This window comes from Pseudorasbora parva, chromosome 13 (assembly GCF_024679245.1).
Source record: "Pseudorasbora parva isolate DD20220531a chromosome 13, ASM2467924v1, whole genome shotgun sequence".
Taxonomy (NCBI): Eukaryota; Metazoa; Chordata; class Actinopteri; order Cypriniformes; family Gobionidae; genus Pseudorasbora; species Pseudorasbora parva.
The window spans coordinates 15,885,039-15,893,643 of NC_090184.1; the positions used below are offsets into that span (position 1 = coordinate 15,885,039).

The following is an 8,605-nucleotide window of genomic DNA, read 5'->3' on the forward strand; positions in this document are numbered from 1 at the left end:
ACAGGCAAAACGCACCAAAATATCTCTTAAACCCTGCCCTCGGCATAATTTAGTCTCCCTTACACTCTCAAAATATCCACATATTTAGGCATTATAGCTGTCAAAATGAACGTGTTAACACCTTTTTCGTCATCATTTGGCTGCGCTACAGTATGATCACGCTATCATTCATTCAACTACTATCATTCAAGCACAATAAGATGCAAAAAAAGAAGAACAAAGCTGTACTGGTACTGTGCTGTCTGTGAATTTCTTGTGATACACTCGACTCAAGTTCTCTTTCGTTCTTGAACAGGCAAAAATACACTGAGGATGAGAGTTGTGAGAAAAGACTGCTCTTGACTGAATCACTTTTGTAAGCTTTGATAAATATAATCTATATTTAGTTGATCATTTATGCAGTGAAGACTAAGTATTTATTAACTTTAATTATATTTCTTACGTGTTAGATCAAATATTTAAAATATCTGTTGTTTCTACATTCATTTGGAGATTAACTGTGATATTATTACAATATAAAAAGATGTTAAAAATGTTAATGTTAGGTGCGATTAATCGTGATTATTTGTGCACTTAATTATTAAAAAAATGAATCAATTGGCTGCACTAATAGGCATATTTTGCAATAGTCTTAAAATACATTGTTTACATATATAATCAACATTTTTAAATGCATATGTATCCAACGTTTGTAATTTGATTGTGATGTTCGCAATGCTTCATGGGATTGTAGTTCTTTGTACCTTTGTATTTTTTTGCTTCCAACCAAAGTTTGTAAAGTTACGATTCATCTCATAGCAGGTTGGCTTGGTTCATGGCTTGTAACGCTTTTAACAAAGACTTTTTTGAAATCCTTATGTGAAAAATAATGGGAAAATAACTTCTGGAACCAAGAGGGAGGGCACTGTTGCGCTCTATACTGGTAGAACGCAGTTTACTAGTCGACTAACAGGGCTTATAAAATAACCAGCGAATTGAATTTGAAGTTGCAGGTGTTTCAGAAGGTGCTAATGATTATTTAAGAGCGATTGCAGAAGCGGCGTGTGTGAAAATGTGTTCAGGTGCAATATTGAGAATGCTGACTCATAGAATGGGCTGTTTAGCTAGACTTGATGAAGTTACTCATGGGAAGAGAAGTTGCCACAGTTGATTTATCTTGTCATGTTGGGATACACCAGACGGAAAGGCCTTTGCAGTTTCTTTAGATTAGCAGTAGAATTATTCATCATTCATCCAGTGCTCCCGATACCCGCTTCAGCATGTTGGTGTGTTAACCCAAAATCTCCAGGCCTCACCTCCGAATCTTAAGCGCTGATTGTGTTTTTTTTATTTTATGGCAACGTACGTCTTTCTGAAACTTCTGAAACTTTCCCAGCAATGTGTGCAAGAGTGTTTCTACACAGCCGACATTTCTACTTTCTCCATAGGAAGGCAGTTTGACACTTTTTTTTTTTTTTGTATGGTAGTAAGTGTAGATCCAAAGACAGTGATCTTGATTAGTGATGTGTTTTATGTTTTCTTCTCACAAGGAGTCAAAAGGAGTGTGTGTTTGTGAGCGTGACTGTAACAGGGAAAAAGGTAGAGTGCTTCTGTTTCTTTACGTATATGACTCTGTGACATATCACTTTATTGGAAAAAGAGAGGTTCAACCGTGGCAGTTGCTTTTGTAAATATATGACACATTATAGTCTTCTTCTATCTTAGCCTAGCTGTTTATTTTGTGTGTCCATGCAAGTTTAATATTTTAAAAATAAATAGAACATTGTGTCTCAATTGTGTTATATGAAAATATATTTAAACTAGATATCTTAAATTATTGTTTTATCTTGTCAAAAGCTTCTATGTTCTATGAATAATGGTTTCTCTGGACCATTTTATAGACTTGTCTGCACAAAATGCAATAAAGTTCAAGTCATTTATTACAACTATTTTTTGTGTTTTCATTTGTGTGGTCATTTCTTCTAATATACAGTATGGTGTGGAGTCCTGAGTGAGAATTTTCTTCACAGAAACGTATAAATGTACATTTGATTCTGAATATTTTAGTCACGATGAAATGTCACAATGTCTTTCCTCAGAAATTTGCTTTATTCATGGTCAAATACAAAAAACATGAAGGTGAACAATGAACTGATATAAATATCTGGCCCTTTCTCCTATCTCATTTCAGTCACAGTGTGCAATGCTGTTGCAATTTTTAACAAATTGTATCCTTAAGGATAAACCCCATGAGATGCATCATCTCGTTTTCAAGGAGTTCCTAATAAAGTTAATATTTGATGTGTGTGTGTTGAATAATAAAAGATACTGCGGCATAAAGGAGTTCAGTTCAACTCTAAATAGCCACATTGTAATTTAAAAGAAGTGTATGTAAGATTGTGGCCAAAACTGGTATTGCAATCACTATCCCCTATCCCCCTTCCTCCTGACTCGAGGTTGCCAGATATCCATCAGGAACGTTTGCAGCTGTGGTAACTAGAGCAGATCTGGCAACCCTGATGCTCAAACACTACTGACTTCGTGATTCGTAGATAGGTGGAGGGTGGAGCTTCAGGCCAAAACACAACATGTCAACATCAACATCAGTTGAGGGCTGGACTACTGTTTTTACATGATTAAATTAACATGATTTCTTAATGTCTAGTGACATATCAGGGCCATGTTATGATTCATTGAAAAACATTTCTTACATACAGTTCCTTTAAAGTAAAATGTATCCACTTTCTGAAGAACTCCATCTTTTTGAAATGTTTAAATAGCTGCTGTCTTTTTTAAAGATGAAAGAGGCTGTCACATTCATGTGATTCTAAAAGATGGAGTCCTTGAAAACGAGATGATGTATCTCAAGGGGTGTATTCTAAAGAATAAAACATTTTGACAGCCTCAACAGCTATTTAAATGCAATCTTTAAAAAAAACGATGCAGTGTATCTTCAGGGTGTTTAAAATCCAATTTTTAATTGTTAGTTCACCCAAAAAAATGTAATTATCCCACAACTTAACCCTAAAGCCATAGGTGTATATGACTTTCTTTTTTCAGCCAAACACAATAGGATATATCCTGGCTCTTCCATGCTTTTTAATGGGAGTGAATGGTACCTTTTGTTTAACTTAAAAATGCATAATTTAAAAATGATATGCACAGTACGGGAGGGCTAGGGCCAATTTATACAGAGGCATCACACAAGCCAAGCAGGAGTACAAGCATCGAATTGAGAACAAATTCAATGAAAATAACCCCCGTGCTATGTGGCAAGGTGTAAGGAACATCACTGACTATAAGAAGAGCAATAGCCATCCCATCTCCACGGATCCCTCTCTTCCTGATCAGCTAAACACATTCTTCGCTCGCTTTGGGGAATGCTCCAGTTCCAGCAGGAGGTTAGACGCAGACGCAGACACCAGCTTTCCAGACATTCACTATCCAGAACTATCAGGTGAAGAGAGTACTATCCAACATCAACTGCAATAAAGCAACAAGACCAGATGGGTCAGGACGAGTACTGGAGGCATGTGCTGATCAGCTCACTGTAGTATTCACACACATCTTCAACCTGACATTACAACCAGCCACTGTCTCCTTCTGTCTAAAAACAGCTACTATAATACCTACCTATACCCAAAACCTCTGTTATCACTAGCATGAATGATTACCGGACAATTGCTCTCACCCCGGTGATTATGAAATGCTTTGAGAGACTGGTTTTGTCTCACATTAAATCATGTATCCCCTCTGATCATGACAAACATCAGTTTGCATAGGAACAACAGATTCACAGACGATGCTATCTCAATGCAGCTCTTACACACTTGGAAAATTCCAAAAGCTACGTCAGGATGTTGTTTGTGGACTACTCTTCTGCGTTTAATACCATTAATCCAATAAAACTGGTCAACAAACTGCAAATACTGGGTCTGGGAGCCCTTCTCTGCCACTGGATTGAAGATTTCCTCACTAATTGACCCCAGCACGTCAGGTTGGACCACCACTGCTCTCATAACATCATTGTTAGCACTGTGGTCCCCCAAGGCTGTGTTCTCAGTCCAGCACTCTATTCTCTGTTCACCCACGACTGTGGCGAAGTAAAAAAAAAAAACATCCCACAGTGGTCTGTGTATTAATGGAGAGGAGGTAGAGAGAGTCTCAGGTTTTAAGTTTCTGGGAGTTCATATTACTGAGGACCTGACCTGGACTTTAAACACCACCTGCATCGTTAAGAGAGCCCAGCAAAGACTATTATTTCTAAGGACCCTGAGACGCAACATGCTTCCCCAGAGGCTGCTGATCAGCTTCTACCGCTGCACGATAGAAAGTGTTCTAACTTATTAATGTACTGTGTGGTATTCCAGCTGCACCGTAACGGGAAAAAAAGACCTGCAGAGGCTTGTGAAGACCGCTGAAAGGATTGTCGGATCCCCACTTTTAAATTTGCGTGACATCCATTCAAACCGTCTTCTCACACGGGCTACAAATATCCAGCAGGGCCCTTCACACCCTGGAAACTACTTTTTCACTATCCTCCCCTCAGATAGATTAAAGGGGTACTTCAGTGCTGGGAAGATGGATCTGTATTTAAACTAGGTCATCAATGTAGTATAAATGTGAAATTATTTTCTAGACTGAGAAAAGACTGAAAATGTATTTTTGGCTCATGGGGATGAAAGACTACAATTCCCAGAATGCTTTGCTGCCCTGTGAGGCCATTCCCAAAGCCACCTACTGGATTACTGTGGCTGAGTTGTTGAAGACACTACAATTAAAAACTGAACGTGTCTGTTCAATATGATGAGTGAGTCACCGCGTGAGTATCACAGCACTGAGCACTAACTGCAGGAGATAAATGAGCTGAATGAGCTCTCGTGATGAGAGCTGAGGTAATCGCGACTACACTCGTGGCATACATTCACAACGCGAGTTCAGTCTGGCGCATGTCAGTTCATGCCTTTGCCAGCTTTCATAGAAATTAATTTGACAAGTTAAAAGACTTCCATTGCTCACCATAGCTCTGTTTAAATGAGTGCCTGTAGCTGATCTGAGCTCTGAGTGTAATCTCCCATCCCTCATGCGCGGGTTAAAAACATGCGGAAACGGCTCCCTCTGCTGGCTGTAGTCTTTAGCCTTTGGCCAAACATTCTTCCTTTGATGCAAATATCGTCAACATGCATCATAGGAGGAATTTTTCCAGAAATAAAATGCATAAATCTCTTGTCTCAGAGGGATATGAGGGGTGAAAGCACAATCATTTAAATATACTCCAGGGTTTCTACTGATAGAAGGCCATATGCTAATCGCTGAAGTAACCCTTTAAGAACTCCGCGAACACATAACCAGAGCTGTGGACAGGCTGCAGAAGTCATAGTAACCTTCACCGACATTAAACATACATACATATGTAGATAAAGTATACTATACAAGTATACTGTTTGTGTTAAAGTAAAAAAAAAAAAAATCTGCTCAATGGTGGGCGGAGATAGTGAAACTAAACTATAGCCTGTCAGCAGGGTTGGCTATTTGCATTCAGTGTAAACAGATACTAGCTGAATGCAAAGTGTTTAACAAATGTACCTGTAATGTGCTTGTTCAGTTGACATGTTGTTGAGACAAATACAAAAGTCAAGATAAAAACATTTTTAATGAATGTTTGCCTGAGACTGCTAGAAAAGTCAGGTATGCACGGTTTCACACATTTGTTTTACCTTTAACAAAGCAGCATGGCTATAATAAAAACATACTTTTGTTCTATTTTATCAGTTGTGTTTGCAGTCCTTCAGGTCTTCAGTAGTCCTGTAGCTCAAACATTGGAGCATGTCACTAGTCAAGGTCATGGGTTTGATTCCCAGGAAATGCATTAACTAATTTCTAAGAAGGAAAGAAAATAAATGCAGGATATACCTTGAATGCAATCTAGGTTGTTTTTGATAAAGGCATCTGCCAAATGTAAAAACAAGGCTGAAATATACAGACACTTTTTGTATTTCCGGGTTTCTCAGAAGCGGAAGTTAGTATCATTATACGGTAAACTTTTCTAATGGGGAATGAAAATATCATTTTTGGATTCCCATTTGCCTCAATAGCACAAGAAAGAATCCACAATAGCTTTGACTTTCCAAAAGAGGAAAACAATATAAACAGATTTCTTCAGATGAGAAACAAAATATGTTTTCTGTTATTAATATTATTACATTGTATTATGCATTGCAGTTACATGCACGCTGTAAACCCAAATAAGTTGGCAAAACTCAAAATAATTTGAGGTAATCAGTTACATAAATTCAACGTTTTAGTTGGCAGAACTGGCAGTTTTTTATGTTCTACTCATAAATGTTAAGTTGTCTTAAATTTAAATATTTGAGTAAGCAGATTCATAGATTAACCCTCTGGTGCTTTTCGGTCATTTCTGACCGAAAGATTTTCTGTTTTAAAATTTTAAAAATCCCAGCTTCATCAGAATGATATGAAACTTGGTGACTTTTTTAGCATTAGGTATGTAAAAAAATAAAAATTGGGGTCATGATTCAACCATGCTATTGGTCATTAAAAAAAAAGTAACGTTCATTGTCTTCGGTCATAAATGACCGACCATAGGAAATGAATGGGAAATCGGCAAAAATACAAAAATTCCCTGAATTTTTGTGTGTACAATCTACAAATCGGCCACGATGCTGAAAAAAAGTACACAGCAGTAAAGGGGTGACACTCTAAAACATCAAGAGTGTAATACTGACACATCTAATCACACACACCCGCACACTTATACACACACACACCTATGAAAAATTTAACCTATGAACCACATTTTGAATTTTTAAAAATCACAGCTTCATCTAAAAATTAAAAAAATTGGTAACTTTTTTAGCATTAGGTATGTAAACACACACAAAAAAGTAGGGCATGATTCAGGCCTGCTAAGTGGTCATAAAAAAATTACTTCCACTTGTGCTCTTCAGTCCAAAATGACCCCCATAGGAAATGAATGGGAAATCTGCAAAAACACAAATATTTGCAGAATATTTGTGAGTACAATCTACAAATCGGCCACAATGCTGAAAAAAAGTACACATCAGTATAGGGATGACACTCTAAAACATCAGGAGTGTGATATTGACACATCCACTCACACACACACGCACACTTATACACACACACACCCATGAAAAACTGAACCTATGAACTACATTTTGAATTATTAAAAATCACATCTTCGTCAGAATGATATGAAACTTGGTGACTTTTCTAACATTAGGTGTGTAAACACACAAAAAAATACTCCCACTTGCCTCTTCTGTCAAAAATGACCACCATAGGAAATGAATGGGAAATCTCCAAAAACACAAATTCACAGAAAAAAAAAATCACCATTTCTAAAAAAAAAATTTTTTTTTAATTATATAAAAATAGTAGTTTATATTTTTTTAACTATATATTCAAATCCAGCTAAAAAAAATTTATTGAAAGTGTTGAAAAGTGAACTTGGGAATTCACAAGCCCCTCCATAGAGACCTCTGGATTACACCCATGGTTGCATAATTTCTTAAATAAATCCAAAAGAGGGCGCTAATCTATCTTCAACTATTTTTTTTTTTTTTTTGAAGGACTAGTCTCTATTTTAACCTAAAATACTGCAATAAATAAAAATAAAAATAAAAATAAACAAATAAATAAATAAATAATTAAATTATTTTATAATTATAAATGGCAAAAATAGACAATAATTAATATTGCATTGGTTTTTCTGGGGTGGAGGAAGTTTAATTTTTAGGTGTCCGGTCACGTATGACCGGGAAGACAACCAATGTAACCCCTAAACGAGGAGCACCAGAGGGTTAATTGTAAATGATCATATAATCTCTATTTATTTATTTTTTAGTAATGTAAACTTGGCTAGCTTTAACTACCAATAAATGCTGACTTGCTAATTGGTAAAACAATAATTTGATAGCCATAGTACAGAAATTCCTGAATGAGTACGGCAGAACATCCAGTTCTCAAACGAAGCTCCTCATGATGGTAACCCCAAAAAAAGCTTTGTGCTAAGCTAGGCTAGCGTTGGGTGCGTCAGACAGAGTTATGGCACGCACGGGGATGAGAATGTTAGGTATGGACTAATATCTAACTCTGGGGGATAGAATGAATAAGCTAAAGTCACAAAAAGTCGGCATGTTCCTTTAAGTTGGTCTAAATGACAAGAAATAAGTTCTTAAAACTCAAAACAATGAAACAATTCACATCACCTAAAATGTGTCCGTTTTGTGAACTCAAAAGAAAAAGAACATTCAAAATATTCATAAAAGGTCATTTGATTGAACCAAGTTGCTTATTTTTATTTTAAGTTTTCCTTATTCAAAGTCTTTTTTTTTTTTTTGTACTTGATTGTATTGTCTTTAGCCATGCTGAAATAGTTTTTGAGTGGCCTCATGCATCCTTGCCATTAATGTTAGCAATACAAGAATATATCCAGTGTGACCAAGCTAAAGAGTGTGGAGGTTCCTGAGCGGAAATTACAATTAGAAGATGAGGAAAGCTTCATTAAATGATGTTTTCTATGAGAGAGATACAGCCTATCAATCAGTTTGTTGTGGCTTAAATGATCTTTGTTTGTTTGTTT

At 36.5% G+C, this 8,605-nt stretch overlaps 1 protein-coding gene across 1 annotated transcript in view; it reads left to right on the forward strand.

The window, feature by feature from the left end:
• The window catches only part of LOC137038586 (solute carrier family 12 member 5-like), a 112,251-nt gene that overhangs the window by 90,734 nt on the left and 12,912 nt on the right, over positions 1-8,605 (forward strand). The gene's annotated exons all lie outside the window — the stretch shown is intronic.